At 38.2% G+C, this 18,278-nt stretch overlaps 1 long non-coding RNA gene across 1 annotated transcript; it reads left to right on the top strand.

The window, feature by feature from the left end:
- Positions 1-3,164: 3,164 nt before the first annotated feature.
- On the top strand, positions 3,165-12,687 carry LOC126943728 (uncharacterized). Its single transcript, XR_007721832.1, has 3 exons — positions 3,165-3,216; positions 6,885-7,017; positions 11,803-12,687. It is a non-coding gene; the product is annotated as an uncharacterized LOC126943728 (long non-coding RNA).
- The last annotated feature ends 5,591 nt before the right edge of the window (positions 12,688-18,278 follow it).

Below are 18,278 nucleotides of genomic sequence, written 5' to 3'. Positions count from 1 at the left end.
TGCCCATGTTGGTTTATTTTACTTAGAATGAAATTGTATACAGAATTACATTTTAGGCAGGATTTACATACAATAAAATGTATGTGTGCAGTCTGATGAACATCAACAAACTTGCCCTTGTAACTACCCCCCACCCCAGTGAAGACATGGAAGCCTCTCCAATAGTTCCCCTGGGTCACTATGCAGTTCACTGCACGCTAGTTCACTCCTCCTGGAAGTGACAGGCAACACCCTGCTCACAACCCATTGAGTTGAGCGTTCACTCAGCAACACCTGGACTCAAGACAACAGGCAGAATAGTCCCTAGGGGTCAGCTTTTCCCAGCAACAACTCTGCCTCATGGAAGGCGTTAGGATAATGTACTGTTTCCATCAGACCCCCAAGCCCTTTTGACCTTTTCTCACTGCCTCATCCAGGAAGACAAAAGGAGGATGTGGGGTTCCTTTCTTTGTGCTCAAGACTGGGTTTAGCACATCTGAGCTAAAAGTTTCTTGAACTAAATCTCCATATAACCTTTAATCTAAAATATAAATTGAACCAAAGTAAAAACCACTTATCACTATGTGTCTTCAATGTACATTTTCAATGTATACATAATAATTGTACATATAATATTTATGGGTTACATGTGATATTTTGATACGTGCATATAATACATAACGATCAAATCAAGGTAACTGGGATATTCATCACCTCAGACTTGTATCAATTTTTTTGTATTGGGAACATCACAAATCTTCCTCTTTAGCTATTGTGAAATACAAAAATGATAGCCTACTGTGCTATTGAACACAACAACTTAGTCCTTCTATTGAAATGTATTTTTGTTACTCATTAACCAACCTCTCTTTACCCCTACCTCCCCCCTACATTAACTAATCTCTGTTAATCACCATTCTACTCTTTATATCCATGAGATAAACTTTGTTAGTTCCCACATGAGTGAAAACATGCAATATTTGTCTTTTTGTGCCTGGTTTATTTCACTTAACATACATTCATCATCTTTTCATGATAAACCCTTGACAAATGGGGTATAGAAGGAACACACCTCAAAACAATCAAGGTAATATATGACAAATCCACAGTTAACATCCAACTAACATCCAGCCTTTCCTTTAAGATCTGGTACAAGACAAGGATGTTCACTGTCACCACTTTTATTCAATGCAGTACTGAAAGTTCTAGCCCAAGCAATTAGACAAGAGAAAGAAACAAAGGACATTCAAAATAGCAAAAAAATAAGTCAGGTGGGTGCGGTGGCTCATGCCTGTAATCCCAGCACTTTGGGATGCTGAGGTGGGCAGATCACGAGATCAGGAGATTGGGACCATCCTGGCTAACATGGTGAAACCCTGTCTCTACTAAAAAATACAAAAAAATTAGCCAGGCATGGTGGCAGGTGCCTGTAGTCCCAGCTACTTGGGAGGCTGAGGCAGGAGAATGGCCTAAACCCAGGAGGCGGAGCTTGCAGTGAGCCAAGATGGTGCCACTGCACTCCAGCCTGGGTGAGAGATCGAGACTCCATCTCCGGAAAAAAAAAAAAAAAAAAAAAAAAAAAAAAAAAAGTCATATTGTCCTTGTTTGCAGACGGCATGATCTTATATTTAGAAAAATCTTAAGATCATGCCAAAAACTGTTAGAATTGCTAAATGAACTCAGTAAAGTTGGAGGATACAAAGTCAATATGCAAAATCAGTAGCATTTCCATTTGCTAACAGTGAACAATCTGAAAAAAATCAAAAAAGCAGTTTAATTTATAACAGCTACAAAAACAAAACAAAACCAACAACAATAAAAAAACACCTACGGATGAATTTAACCAAAGAGTTGAAAGAGCTCTACAATGAAAACTATAAAACACTAATGAAAGAAATTAAAGAGGACACAGAAAAAAAATGGAAAGATATCCTGTGTTCATAGACTGGAATAATTAATATTATTAAAGTGTCTGTATTACTCAAAGCAATCTACAGATTCAATGCAATCCTCATCAAAATACCAATGACATTCTTCACAGATATAGAAAAAGCAATTAAATTCATATGAAACCACAAAAGACCCTATATAGCCAAAGCAATCCTGAGAAAAAAGAACAAAGCTGGAGTCATCACACCACCTCACTTCAAAAGATACTATAAAGCTGTAGTAACCCAAACAGCATAGTGCTAGCACACAAACAGACAAATAGACCAATGGAATAGAATAGAGAATGCAGAAATAAATCTTCAATGTAGATATTAAACTCAACAAGTGAACCTAGAAATGTTTTGCCGAGTCCTTAAGCACCCAAATCTGGCTTTAGATCTGAGAACAAGAGTGAGGAGGGTTCAGAGAAGGGAGGTCCCAGGCAGAATGGGCAGTGGACTTAGGGCAGGGTTGCTCTTAAACTTGAGGAAGCAGCTACTTGTGTCAAGTGATTCTGGGGCTTCTGGTTTCCCCAAAAGTGCTCCAACCAGCCAAGCTACAGAGGAAAGTGAGGCTTCAAGAAATACAGTGCCAGCAAATCGTACTGGATGATCACCAGAGCAGGTTTTGAATGAGGATGCGTTGGGACTCTTTCAGACTCTTGCACATTAACCCTGAAGCAGGAGGTGGGTCTCCTACTGCTAGCCCCAGCAGCAGAAGTTACAAGCACAGAATAATAGTGCTGGTGGGCTTTGGCCAACACAAATAAATTGGGACCCCCTGCCACCCACACTTTCTGTAGGGACTGTCAGTCTCAAATTCCAGCCATTCTCTTGGCCCTTGAAGAGCCATCTATTTCCCATTAACTAGTCCTCAGTGGGAGTCACACTCTAATCACTGTCAGCTGACATCTTACGGGGATAGTTGCTGCCGAGAGGGAGGGCTCTTAAGGAAGCTAAACCAGAAGGTAGGAGGGAAAACCAGGAAGAGTTCATAAAGGTGAAGGCTAGGGAGCATGAATCAGGGGATTTAGAGTCCCTAAGATACACTGACAAACTCCCCCAGACACGAGCACAGGCCCCACCCAACTATGTGTGACTTGGAGTCAACCCAGTATTATTACCTACAATGATGGTATCAGCTGCGATGGTAGTAGAAGTCAATACTCCCTTTGAGTAATGGGCTTTGTGCCATATTTTATTTCCATGACAACCCATGGAGGTAGGTATTACATGTCCCTGTTGTTCAGATGAGCAGACTGAGCCTGGCAGAGGTCAGTGCCTTGTCCAAGGTCACACAGCCAGGGAGGTAGGTCCTGGGATTTCATACAATTCTCCCTGACCACAGAACCCCAGGGAAAGACCTGAGTGAGTGGTTGCAGCTCTGTGCTGGCAGCTAGGTGCCCTGGGTGAGTCTGCTTCCTTCTGTCTCCAGTTCCTTACAGATCTGTGAAATGGTGATTTCAGGACCCCTCAGGTTCCTCTCAGCTTCTGTTCCTTTAGAACCTTTTAGCCACAGTGAGGACTTAGGCTTGGATATCATCCTCTATGGGCTTCCAGTTGGGCAGGAAGGGACAACACAAAATTTGAGAACTCGTTTTCAAGTGAACACAGTGGCCTAGGGGCCTAGAGACGGCCATACTTCTTCTTCAATGGAGGGGCAGACTTGGGGTTTGAAAAGATTTATTCTGAGCCAAATATGAGTGACCATGGCCCATGACACAGCCCTCAGGAGGTCCTGAGAAATGTGCCCAAGGTGGTTAGGGCACAGCATGATTTTACATATTTATGGGAGACATGAGACATCAATCAAACACATTTAAGAGGTACCTTGGTTTGGTTCGGAAAGGCGGGACAACTCACAGTGGGGGTTTCCAGGCTACAGGTAAATTTAAACATTTTCTGGTTGACAATTTGTTAAGTGTAGCTAACGGCCTGGGATCCATAGGAAGGAATGTCTGGGTTAAGATAAAGGATTGTGGAGATCCAAGTTCCTATTTGCAGAGGAAACCTTCAGGTAGTAGGCTTCAGAGAGAATAGGATGTAAACCGTTTTTTATCAGACTTAAAGTCTGTGTTGATGTTAATGCTGGAGAGGTATAATGAGACATGTCCAACCCCTACTTCCTGTCATAGCCTAAAACAGTCTCTCAGGTTACATTTTAAAAGAGCCCTGGCTGACCAGAGGTCCATTCAGATGGCTGGGGGGCCTTAGAATTTTATTTTTGGTTTACAAGGTACTTGTGCCCCCCAGGATATTCAGTCTGGTGTTGGCAGAGAGTGGATTCCCAGCTGTCTTTCTTCCTGCCTCCAGGTCTTCATCTCACTATTTGTCTTTTTTCTTTTGGAATTCAGTGCCTCATTTGTGTTCTCCAACCCCATCTCACCCGCTTTCACTTTTTCTTCCCCTGTGCCTGTAACATAGCACTAAAGTTTGTCTTTTTTATTTCTTACACTGAATCGTTTATATTTTTTTCTCTAGAAGCTAAATTAGTCACTTTTTACCTGGATGATTCTAGCTTTTATTTGTTTGCTTGCTTATTCATTCATTCTCCTCCTGAAGGTCAGAGACGTTCTTGGCCAATAGAATTTTCCACCCTCCATTTCTATCCCTTTTGGGGCCTGGGCACTCCGGAGAGCTTGGGAACGGCCCAGGCTGAGTTGCGGATGGTGTGTGCGCTATGCCTTAGGGCTCAGCTTCTGGCGTGTCCTTCCATCGACACTTTGCGGGGGGCACACTCCCACCACTGGAAGAGCCCTGGGGGACTTGGGCTTCTCCTGGCCTGTCTGTTGTCCAGATCACTCCAGCTGGTCATCTCAGCTTTGTAAAAACAACCAATTAAGAGCGGCCCACCTGAGTAGTAGTCTACGGTACTACCCTTATGCAATTTCGCTTTTCTCACTTCACAGTATATTCTTGAAATCTGTTGCTTCTGTTCATGGGGTCTGCCATTCTTCTGCAGTGTGTCACAGGAATCCAGTGTGGCTTTGCAACCGCTCTGTACTGTATGGGCTTTTAGTTTGCTCCAATCTTGCGATCACAGACAATGTTTCAAGGAATATCCTTGGGCATTTGTATTGTTCTACTGCTGACTGTTATAGGTGGACAGCCGTGAGTGGGGCAGGAGAGGGTTCTCCCTCACCCGCTAGAAACGTCAGGTGCTGGTTCGACAATTACCAAACTGCCTGTGTAAAAATAGTAATTCCAGAGCCATGGAGAGGAAAATCTCTTGACGATCCACAGCTGTTAAACATTGACGTGTTCATTGAATGAAGGCCGCAGGGAAGAGAAACTTCCTGGGCATGCACATTAAGAAGACAAAAATGTCAAGTATGACATTACTGGTCCACGCCACTGGAAAAAGCCAGAAAGCCTCAGAGCGCATGCGTGTAACGCCTTGAACACACTGCGCATGCCCAGTTTCAAGGGTGAGGCGCGCTCGGGGCGCCGGAAAGCCGGGCCAAAGGGAAGAATGGTGGGACGGAGGCGCGTCTGTAACGTTCTGGGATCGAGGTTGAAGGCCCCCTTTTTTCTCTCTTGGACCTTCAGGCGCCCCCTTGGGTCTCTTCCAAGGAAATTTTCGTTTCTTTCCTGTTCCGAAGGCTTTTAAAATAAACTTCCACTCCTGCTCTGAAACTTGCCTCAGTCTCTTTTTCTGCTTTGCGCGCCTCAGCCGAGTTCTTTCTCCTGAGGAAGCAAGAGCTGAAGCTCCTGTGGGCGCCTGCGGATGCCGGAGAACTCGGTATAACTCAGACCTCTGCGACCACTAACGTGGAAGGTGTGTCTTCAGAGAAGATTCCTGGAAGTTGGGTTGCGGGTCATTAGTGCGCAAGTAGTTTTGTTACGTTTGCCAAATTCCCCTGTGGAAAGATGGTGCTGACCTGTGCACTCCCAACAGCAGTGTATGAGCAGATCTGCCAAAGAATGTTCCATTTCACATTTTAATATTTCCCGGTCAGACAGGTGGGAAATCACATTTCAAGGGTGTTTTAATTTGCATTTCTTTAATTATGGAGTTTGAACATTTTTCATATATTTGAAGTCCATTAAGATTTTATATACAATATATGTATGTCTTTTACCTGCTCTTCTGTTGGATTTATTTTATCTATTTTTCTACTGGACTTCAGTTTTTATGTCCCTCATTTAAAAAAAATTTGATGTAATAGGCATAGAAACAACATTATACTGATAATATGACCAGAAAGGTGTCTCTCACTTGTTTTTATTGTTGTTTTTGCTGATATTTTACACGTTTATAGAGTGCATGTGATATTTTGATACATGCGTACAATGTGTAATGAGCAAGTCAGGATATTTAGGACATTCATCAGCTTGAATATTCTCGCTTCTTTGTTTTGGGAACAAAAAAATGCTTAGTCAAGTGAATAAACTCTTTATCCCATTCTTTGGTTTATTTGATTTTAGGAGGTTTGGTTTATGGGGACCTTGGGTAAAGAGTATACTCCAAACTCTTCGTGTTATCCTCCCAATAGTCATAATAATAGTCTCCCTGGTGCACTGTATTCTCTCAAAGGTTTTAAATGCTTGCATGTAGCCATATCTAGAATGTCATATGATCTCTCTTCAATTGGAATGACAAGAGCTGAAAGAAATGCACAGCCATGAGGGTACCATAACCTATAAATAATGTGCTGAGAGTGGAAACCCAAAATGATGGTACCTGAGAGTGAGGCTACGAGAGTGTGACCAAAATGGGGGAATTAAAAAAAATAAAATTCTGGGAGGCCGTTGTTTTGGACTAAGCTCATTTACTAAGCCCCAACGGACCAAACCAAACGAAACCAAATCAAACTGGAGTTATCTGTGCTAAGATTTTAAGGAAATGCATAGATTCTAGAACAGACCAGGTTTTGTTTTTCTCCTTCAAATCTCTATAACAAACATTCCTGACAGCATAGGTATCCAACCCCTAAAGTTCCCATTAAATTTTTTAATCGAATTCATTTCTTCTAGCCTAGAGACCATCAAGCTTCAGATGATCATGCAACAAAGGTTCCAGCCAGTTCCAGGTGAAGATACCACTGCCAGGTGAAGATACCACTGCTGGCCATGAAAGAGCTACCCTGCCACCACTAGACAGAGCAGGGTGAGAGTTCCGTGATCCCCAATAGGTAGGGATGATGCCCCAAGCCAGCATGAAGCAGTTACAGAAAAAATACCATTGTTCCCTCTGCCTCCTATAAAGATTTATGGGGATCACATTTCTCAGGGGGAGATGAGGCAGGAAAATAGGGCATGGGGGCAGAGAACATAAGGCCAATTCACACTTAGCTATGACAGGAAATATCCTTTCCAGAGTGCAGGCCAAGTAACTAACTTTGTAACTTATCCTCTCCATTTGCATAGGGTGTACCTGAAGTAACCAATGCAATCCTCTAGAGGGTATTTAAACTCCTCAAAAATCTGTAACGGGGCCCTTGAGCCCCTATGCTTGGGCCACTCCCACACTGTGGAGTGTACTTTCATTTTCAGTAAATTCCTTCATTCCTTCCTTGCTTTGTTTATGTGTTTTGTCCAATTCTTCATTCAAAACACCAAGAACCTGGACACCCTCCGCCTGTGACAGTTGTGTTGATTTGCATTTATCAATTAATAATGTTGAAAACTCCGTCATGTGCTTGTTAGCCATTTGTATATATTCTTTGGAGAAATGTTTATTCAAATCCTTTGCTCCTTTTAAAATTGGTTTATTTGCCGTTTTGTTATTGGCTTGTAAAAATTATTTACGTATTATAGATATTAGACCCTTGTAATATGTGATTTGCAAATATTTTCTCCCATTCAGTGGGTTCCTTTTACTGTCAATAGTATTCTTTGATGCACAAAGTTTTAAATTTTGATGAAGTCCAATTCTTCAAGGAAATTTTTGTTGTTCCTTGTGCTTTTGGTGTCATATTTAAGAATATGTTAAATCTAAGGTCATAAAAATTTAACCCCATCTTTTCTTTTAAGAGTTTTTGTTTTGTTTTGTTTGTTTGTTTGAGATGGAGTATTGCTCTGTCACCCAGGCTGGAGTGCAATGGCACTATCTCGGCTCATTGCAACTTCTGACTCCTGGGTTCAAGCAATTCTCCTGCCTCAGCCTCTTGAGTAGCTGCGATTACCGGCGTGCACCACCACGCCCGGCTACTTTTTGTATTTTTAGTAGAGACGGGGTTTCACCATGTTGGTCAGGCTGGTCTTGAACTACCGACCTCATGATCTGCCCACCTTGGCCTCCTAAAGTGTTGGGATTACAGGCATGAACCACCATGCCCCTCCAAGTCCCTCCTATTTATCTTTGTATTTATTGCATTTACTTTTGGGTTCTTTGTCATGAAATCTTTGCTTAAGCCAATGTCTAGAATAATTTTTCTGATGTTATTTTCTAGAACTTTCATAGTTTCATGTCTTAGATTTAAATCCTTGATCCACCTAGAGTTGATTTTTGCATAAATTGAGAGATAAGGCTCCAGTTTCGTACTTCTAAATGTGGGTTGTCAATTATTCCAGCATCATTTGTTGAATAGGGTGTCCTTTCCCCACTTTATGTTTTTGTTTGCTTTGTCGTAGATCAGTTGGATGAAAATATTTGTGTTTATTTCTGGACTCTCTATTCTGTTCCGTTGGTCTATGTTCCTATTTTTATACTAGTACCATGCTATTTTGGTCACTGTGGTCTTATGGTTTGAAATTAGGTAATATGATACCTCCGGATTTTTTTTTTTTTTCCTTAGTCTTGCTTTGGCTATGCAGGCTCTTTTTTGGTTTCATATAAATTTTAGGATTATTTTTTCTAGTTCTGTGAAGAATGATGGTGGTATGGTGGTATTTTGATGGGAATTGCATTGAATTTGTAGATTGTTTTTGTCAGTATGGTCATTTTTACAATATTGATTCTACCCATCCATGAGCATGGGATGTGTTTTCATTTGTTTGTGTCATCTATGATTTCTTTCAGCAATGTTTTATAGTTTTCCTTGTAGAGGTCTTTCACATCTTTGGTTAGGTGTATTCCTAAGTATTTTATTTGATTTTTTGCAGCTATTATGAAAGGGGCTGAGTTTTTGATTTGATTCTCAGCTTTGTTGCTGTTGGTGTATAGCAGAGCTACTGATTTGTGTACATTAATTTTGTATCCTGAACCTTTATTGAATTCATTTATCAGTTTTGAGCCTTCTTGGAGGAGTCTTTAGGGATTTTTTAGGTAATCAATTGTATCATCAACAAACAGTAACAGTTTGACTTTTACTGATTTGGATGCCCTTTCTTTCTTTCTCTTGTCTGATTACTCTGGCTAAGACTTTCAGTACTATGTTGAATAGAAGTGGTGAGAGTGGGCATCCTTGTCTTGTTCTAGTTCTCAGAGGGAATTCTTTCAACTCCTCCCCTTTAAGTATTATGTTTGCTGTGGCTTTGTCATAGATGGCTTTTATTACATTGAGGTATATTTCTTTGATGCTGATTTTTCTGAGGGTTTTAATCATGAAGGGATGCTGGATTTTGTCAAATGCTTTTTCTGCATCGATTGAGATAATCATGTAATTTTTGTTTTTAGTTCTGTTTATGTGGTATATCACATTTATTAGCTTGCCTATATTAAACCATCCCTGCATATGAAACCCAGTTGATCATGGTGGATTATCTTTTTGATATGTTGTTGGATTTGATTAGCTAGTACTTTATTAAATATTTTTGCATCTGTGTTCATTAGGGATATTGGTCTGTAGTTTTCTTTTTTTGCTATGTCCTTTCCTGGTTTGGTATTAGGGTGACACTGGCTTCATAGAATGATTTAGGGAGGATTTCCCAATTTTTTGATATTGTGGAATTGTTTCAATAAGATTGGTATCATTTCTTCTTTGAATGTCTCGTAGAATTCAGCTGTGAATTCATTTGGTCCTGGAGTTTTTTGGTTGGTAATTTTTTTTATTACCATTTTAATCTCACTTTTTGTTATTCGTCTGTTCAGGGTTTTTAATCCTTTCTGATTTAAGCTAGGAGGGTTGTATCTTTCCAGAAATTCATCCATCTCCTGTAGGTTTTCCATTTTATGCATGTAAAGATGTCCACAGTAGCCTTGAATGATCTTTTGTATTTCTGTGGTGTTGGTTGTAATATTTCCCATTTCATTTCTAATTGAGCTTATTTGAATCTTCTTTCTTCTTTTCTTGGTTAATCTTGCTAAAGGTCTATCAATTTTATTCATCTTTTCAAAGAACCAGCTTTTTGTGTTATTTATCTCTTGTATTTCTTTTTGTTTGTTTCAATTTCATTTAGTTCTGCCCTAATCATTGCTATTTCCTTTCTTCTGCTGGGTTTGGATTTTGTTTGTTCTTGTTTCTCTAGTTCTTTGAGGTGTGACTTTAGATGGTCTATTTATACTCTTTCAGGCTTTTTGATGTAGGTATTTAAGGCTATGAACTATCCTCTTAGGAGTGCCTTAGCTGTATCCCAGAAGTTTTGATAGGTTGTGTCACTATTATTATTCCATTCAAATAATTTTTTAATTTCCCTCTTGGTTTCATTGTTGACCCAGTGATCATTCAGGAGCAGGTTATGTAATTTTCATGTATTCGTGTGGTTTTGAAAGTTCCTTTTGGAGTGTATTTTCAGTTTTATTCCACTGTGGTTTGACAGGGTACTTTATATAATTTCAATTTTCTTAAATTTATTGAGACTTGTTTTATGGCCTATCATATGGTCTATTTTGGAGAAAGTTCCATGCACTGATGAATAGTATATATATTCTGCAGTTGTTGGGTAGAATGTTCTGCAAATATTTGTTAAGTTCATTTGTTCCAGGGTATAGTGTAAATTCATTGTTTCTTTGCTGAATTTCTTCTTGATGACTGCGTAGTGCTGTCAGTTGAGTACTAAAGTCCCTCACTATTATTGTGTTGCTTTCCATCTCATTTCTTAGGTCTAGTAGGAATTGTTTTGTAAATTTGGGAGTTCCAGGTTTAGGTGCATATATATTTAGAATTGTGATATTTTCCCATTGGACAAGGCCTTTTATCATTATATAAAGTCCCTCTTGGTCTTTTTTAACTGCTGTTGCTTTAAGATTTGTTTTGTCTAATATAGGAATAGTTACTCCTGCTCACTTTTGGTGTCCATTTGCATGGAATGTCTTTTTCTAAGTTTATGTGAGTCCTTATGTGTTAGGTGATTCTCTTGAAGACATCAGAGAGTTGGTTGGTAAATTCTTATCCATTCTGCAATTCTGTATCTTTAAAGTGGAACATTTAGGCCATTTACATCCAACATTAATTTTGAGATGTGAGGTATTATTCCATTCATTGTGCTATTTGTTCCCTGTATACCTTGTGGTTTTTGTTATTGTTGTTGTAGTTTTTGTTTTATAGGTCCTGTGAGATTTTTGCATTAAAGAAGTTCTGTTTTGATGTGTTTCCAGGACTTATTTCAAGAGTTTGAGCTTCTTTTAGCAGTTCTTGTAGTGCTGGCTTTGTAGTGGTGAATTCTCTCAACATTTGTTTGTCTGAAAAAGACTGTATCTTTCCTTTATTTGTTTTGCTGGTTATGAAATTCTTGGCTGATAATTGTTTGTTCAAGGAGGCTCAAGATAAAGCCCCAATCCCTACTAGCTTGCAGCATTTCTGCTGAGAAATCTGCTGTTAATCTGATAAGCTTTTCCCTTATAGGTTACCTGGTGCTTTTGCCTCATAGCTCTTAAGATTTTTTCCTTCATCTTGACTTTAGATAACCTGATGACAATGTGCCCAGTGATGATCTTTTTGTGATGAATTTCCCAAGTGTTCTTTGAGCTTCTTGTATTTGGATGTCTAGGTCTTTAGCAAGGCCAGGGAAGTTTTCTTCAATTATTTCCATCATATGTTTTCCATTCTTTTATATTTCTCTTTGTCCTCAGGAACGCCAGGTGATGGTGCAGATTGAGCTGTGGATTCACCTAGACAAATACCCGCTTGGGGTTCACTTCCTGCCCAAGAAGCTGGATGAGGCAGTGGCTGAAGTCCACCTGCACAAGCTAAATGTGAAGTTGACCAAGCTGACTGAGAAGCAGGCCCAGTACCTGGGCATGTCCAGTGATGGCCCCTTCAAGCTGGATGACTACCACTACTGAGAACCAGGCCTGCCCTTCACCTTCCAGCTGCTGTCCTTGCCTGGCCCCGCCTCCCTTCTCTAAGAGCAAATGACACCAACTTTGTGATTGTTTTGTCAATGTCCCCCATTGACTCCCTGGGGCTGGTCACTTAGTTTTTTACCTCTACTGCATCCCTCATACTGTTCCAAGTGTGGCAGGGGGAATTGAAAAGCCCCCCTCAAGCTCTGGTCATGATGAAGGTACAAGGGAGACATCCACAGGAAACTATGAGCTCAGTGGTCTTGGAATTGCTCACTAAGTCAGTCCTTCCTTAGCCTGGAAGTTGGTCATGGAGTCATAAAGCCCAAGTACTTTACCATCTAGGCCTTCCCCTGGTCTGTGGACTTATACCCGTGTGCTTGGTTTACTGGTTCAGTAGTTCTTCACACCATGACAGATGGAAGGAGCTATACTGAAGAACAATGAGGAACTGTTTGTATTTTCCTGAGCACCTGACTTAACGGCTGGGCCTTCTCTTAAACATCTGAACAATGAGATTTGTCCCTGTTTTACAGGAGTTAGAATAGACTATTAAGGGACAACTGAGAAAGGACAGAGAAGTGACAGCCAGAGATTGAGAGGGGCCATAAAAACATAAAATCAGACATATATCTGCTACCACTTTGTAGCAAGATGGTTCCTATCATAACTCTGGGTCACAAAGAAAGTAATTTGGTTTATAATGTTTATGTTGAAAGAAAGCAGAAAGGTGGGTAAGTAAAAATCTTACTGCCTAAAAGAAAGAAAAAAGAATATTTCTTCTTCTGAAAAACGTTTATTCAGATCCTTTGACCACTTTTCAATCAGACTATTATTATTATAATTGTTGTTGTTATTTGAATTCCTTTTATATTCTGAACATTAGTCCGCTGTAGAACGAGTGGTTTGCAAATATTTTCTTCCATTCTACAGATTGTCTCTTCACTTTGTTGATTGTTTTCTTTGCTGTGCAGAAACTTTTTAGTTTGATACAGGCTATTTGTCTATTTTTGCTTTTGTTGCTTGTGCTTTTGAAGTCTTGCTGATAAAATCATTGCCTAGGCCAATGTCTTCATCTATTTCCCCTATTATTTTTTTCTAGTAGTTTTGGGTCTTACTTTTAAGTCTTTAGTCCATTTTGAGTTAATTTTTGTATATAGTGAGAAGTAGGGGTCTCATTTCATTCTTCTTTATAGAGGTATTCAGTTTTCCCAGCACTGCTTATTGAAGAGGCTGTTCTTTCCCCAACGTATATTCTTGGCACCTTTCTTAAAATAAGTTGGCTATAAATGCATAGATTTATTTCTGGATTTTCCATTCTGTTTCATTGACCTTTATGTATCCATTTTTATACAAGTACCATGTTGTTTTGGTTACTACAGCTTTATAGTATATTTTGAAGTCAGGTGATGTGATGCCTACAGCTTGTTCTTTTTACTCAGTATTGCTTTGGCTGTTCAAGATCTTTTATGGTTTCATACAAATTTTAAGATTGTGTTTTCGGTTTCTGTGAGGAATGCCATTGGTATTTTTCAATCTGTAGGTTGTTTTGGGTATTGTTCCTAAATTGGAACAATATCAATTCTTCCAATTTAGGAGGGTTGAATCCCTTTTCATTTTGTGTATGTGTGTGTCCTTTTCAATTTCTTTCAGTGCTTTGTAGTTTTCATTGTGGAGATCTTCCACCTCCTGGGTTAAATTTGTTCCTAGGTATTTTATTTCTTTTGTAGTTATTGGAAAAGAGGGTGCTTTCTTGATTTTTTCATCTAGTTAGTTATTGGGTATATAAAAATGCTACTGATTTTTGTATGTTGATTTTGTATTCAGCAACTTTACTGAATTTATCAGTTCTAAGGGTTTTTTTTTTTTTTGCAGGGTTCTTATTTTTTTATATATATACAAGATCACATTATCTGCAAAGAGGGACAATTTGATTTCTTCTTTTCCAATTTGTGTGCCTTTATTTCTTCTCTTGCCTGATTAGCTAGAACTTTCAGTAGTATGTTGAATAAGAATGGTGAAAGTAGGTATTCTTGTCTTGTTCCAGTTCTTAGAGAAAAAGCTTTTTCCTGTTCAATATGATTTTAGTTGTTGATTTGTCATATATAGACATTGTATTGGGGTGTGTTCCTTCTGTATCATATTTGTTTAGAGTTTTTATCATGAAGAAATGTTGAATTTTATCAGAGTTTTTTCTGTGTCTATTGAGATGATCATATGGATTTTCATTCTGTTGATGTGATATATCACATTTATTGATTTGCATAGGTTGATCCATTCCTGTATGATGGATATCAGCCTGCGGTTTTCTTTGAGGGGTGTGTGTGTGTGTGTGTGTGTATATATATGTGTCCTTTTCTGGTTTTGGTATCAGTATAATGCTGACTTCGTAGAATGAGTTAGTAAAGATTTTTTTTCTCATCAGTTTTTTGAAATAGTTGGAGAAGAACTGCATCAGTTTTTCTTTAAAATTTGGTAGAACTGAACAGTGAAGTCATTCAGTCCTGAGTTCTTTGATGGGATTTCTTTTATAAAAAATAGAGACAGGATCTTGCTCTGTCATCCAGGCTGCAATGCAGTGGCATGATTGTAGCTCCTGGCAGCCTTGAACTTCTGGGCTCAAGCGATCCTCCTACTTCAGCCTTGATCGGAAACTTTTAATTACTGCTTTGGTCTCATTACTTATTGTCAGTCTGTTCTAGCTTTCTGTTTCATCATGGTTCAATTTTGGAAGCTTATATGTGTCCAAAAATCTATCCATTTCTTCTAGGCCTTTCAATTTGTTGGCATGTAGTTGTTCATAATAGTCTCTAATGATCATTTCTAGTTCAGTTGTGGTATCAGTTATAATGTCTTCTTTTTTGTTTCTGTTTTTATTTACTTGATCCTTCTATTTCTTTTCTTTTCTTTTTTTTTTTAAGATGGGTTCTCACTGTTTTTCAGAAGGGAGTGCAGTGGTTCAATCATTTCTCACTGCAGCCTTGAACCCCACCTCAGCCTCCTGAATAGCTGGGACTAGAGGCATGAGCCACCATGCCTTGCTGATTAAAATTTTTTTTGCAAAGATGGATGTCTCACTTTACTGCCTAAGCTGGTCTTGAAATCCTGGCTTCAAGCAATCCTTTCACTTTGGCCTCCCAAAGTGCTGGGATTACAGGCATGAGCCAACATGCCCAGTCTCTTTTCTTTCTTAGTTACTCTAGAAAATGGCTTGTTGATTTTGTTATTTCAAAAAAAAAAAACTTTTTATTTTGTTGCATTGTTTGTTTTTGTCTCTATTTTGTTTAGTTCTACTCTGATCCTTATTATTTATTTCCTACTACTGATATTTGGATTGGTTGGTTGTTCCTTTTCTAGTTCCTTGAGGTGAATTGTTAGATTGTGTAATTGAAATCTTTTTACTTTTTTGATGTGTTTTTACAGATTCCAAAAACTTTTTTATGTTGATTTCTAGTTTTATTCCTTTGCGATCTGAGAAGATACTTGATATGGTTTTGATTTTTAAAAAGCGTTGAGTTTTTTTTTTTTGTGGCCTAACCTATGGTCTATCCTGGAGAATGTTCTATGTGCTGATGAGAAGAATGTGTATTTTGCAGATGTTGGATAAAAAGTTCTGTTAATGTCTGTTAGGTCCATTTGGTCTATGGTGTAGTTTAAATCTGATTTTTTTTGGTTGACTTTCTGCTTAATTTTTACAGTGATGAAAGTGAAGTGTTGAAGTTGTGAACCCTGAATATCTGGGACAGGTCTCAGTTAATTTAGAAAGTTTATTTTGCCAAAGCTGAGGATGCACACCTATGACACAGCCTCAGGAGGTCCTGACAACATGTGCCCAAGATGGTCAAGCACAGTTTGGTTTTATACATTTTAGGGAGACATGAGACATCATTCAGCATATGTAAGATGAAACCTTGGTTTGGTCTGAAAAGGCAGGACAACTCAAATCATGGAGGGAGCCTCCAGGTCATGGGCAGATGAGAGACAAAAGGTTGCATTCTTTTGGGTTTCTGATTAGCCTCTCAAAAGGAGGCAATCAGATATGCATTTATCTCAGTGAGAAGAGGGTGACTTTGAATTGAATGGAAGGCAGGTTTGCCCTAAGCAGTTCCCAGCTTAGTGATTTTGCAGCCTCAAGATTTATATTCCTTTCACATTTAGATTTTATTTTCCTTTCACATTTAGATTTATTTTTTCACATTTAGATTTATTTTCCTTTCACGTTTAGATTTATTTTCCTTTCACATTTTCTCCCTTTTATTTCTCAAAATCTTTTGTAGAAAGCACATTAGAAGAGAATGAGTCTTTGTCCTCAGGTTTTGTCTGATCTCTCATTGCTAGGATGGTTTATTCTTAGATGGGTAGGTCCTGAGTTATTAGGAAAATTCATTTTTGGCAGATTGTGAAGTCTCATGTTCTATGAAGGGAAAATAGGGAGAGAAAGGGAGAAAAACAACAACAAAAGAACAATCCTGGAAAATTGATATAGACCACATTACTCTGAAGTCTATATGTTAGTCTGCAGGTATGAAAGTGGGTTATGTATGCAAATAGGTCACTGTTATTTTCTTCTAAAGTTTAACTTGTCTAGCTTCAGTTCACAGGGCTTTATGAAAGTACAGCTTAGTTTTCAGTGACTCCAAATTAGGAAAAATGGGGGAAAAAGAAGAAAAAAAATTGAAAACATTTTGAAGACTTACAGCCCAGAAACATTAGAATTCATTCTTAATTGTAGAAAATAATAAAAATGGAAAAACATTAGGCAAGACTAGACTCTAACAACAGTTGTCATAGTTTTTGAAATATAATTTTTCTCTCTCCAGTTTCCCACTTTTACTAAAGACAAATCATGGTAGGATTAATTTGCTTTATTATACTTGGCCTAATTATTTGTATAAAGTACAGCAAGAATAATTTTTTTTTTTTTTTACACAGGCTTTTAAGTTGGCTTTGATGGAACTTTGTTCCATAGAAGGGGTCTCAAATAAGACTTTTTTTAAAGCCAAGCCCAGCTGTGGGTTTGTAGCATCAAGTACCTATGAGTTGGGTAAATTCTTTTACTCTTGACATTCTAAGATAAACTTGGGGCTCCTGGGCCTGTCAGAAAGTGACATGCTTTACTTACTACAGGTCAGGAATCCTGTACAGGGACTGTGTAGACAAGGTATGAGGCCAGTTTTCCCAAGCAGCTTTTATTGGCTCCATAAGTCAAGTTTGATTCCTTAAAGGAAAGCACACCATTCCAGCCAAAGCCTTCATAAAATAACCAGTTTCTGTTATTGTGTCCTGTTATAAATAAAAACAGATTCTTATGCACTTATGCAAATAACTGTTTTGACATGAGTTAAAGATACTCACAAATAGTTTCCAAATTCTGGATAAATCAGGTAGACAGAAACAAATATATTCTAAATTTTGTTCATAGGAGTATACTAAATTGTTAAAAGCTGTCAGTAGCTCAAAAGAAAAGTTTCTTTGCCACTGAAAAAATAAAACAAAGAATCAGCAACATTTTAAGCATAAGTCAAAAAGATTACTTTAGTCTTCTATTAGTTTACCCTATGTGGTTAATTCCTATTCTGCTTGATAGTCATGAACATTTCGGTTCTCCATAAGTCCTAAATGTTTTTCTTCAATTCTGATGTCACAATCTCCAAAGTTATCAGAAACTTGTATGCAAGAGCACCTGTTAGAATTTTGTAGCTGATTTTAAAACCACCTTTTAAAGAGGACAAAAACAAGACAATTGTCCATGGATGACAAAATGTTTTAGGGCAGCCATAGTCAAAGATACAATAGACAAGGAAAGTTGTTACCTTTGTGGCACGTGATAATTTAACATAACAATTATAATTATTACTAATAATGTACACTAATTCATATAAGAATTATAGGAGTTTCCCATAATTTTGGAATACATACCAATAACATATTTATACAAATGTAGGTCAAAGAAATTTAAATACCATTTTATATTTGACAATGTTTCCTATATTTTATTTTTATATATAATGCTTATATATAATGCTTATAGTTTATTCCAAATATGTCAAATTTTGTCATTTTTAAACTTTAGGGAAACTAACATCTTAAAGGATTAAGTCAGAAAAAGGCATAATTTATGTCTTGATTTTGGAAAGTTTGTCCAATATCAAAAATTTAAAACACTTGATATTAAAGGTCATTGTAAAATAAGTCATTCATTTGACCAAAGTGATAACTCAAGGATTTCAAAAAAATGTGAAAATCTTCATTCTTTGAGAGAG

The sequence above is a fragment of the Macaca thibetana genome, chromosome 1 (genome assembly GCF_024542745.1).
Source record: "Macaca thibetana thibetana isolate TM-01 chromosome 1, ASM2454274v1, whole genome shotgun sequence".
Lineage (NCBI taxonomy): Eukaryota > Metazoa > Chordata > Mammalia > Primates > Cercopithecidae > Macaca > Macaca thibetana.
Note: the sequence above shows the minus strand (reverse complement) of the source record. Positions and strands in the feature narration are given on the sequence as shown.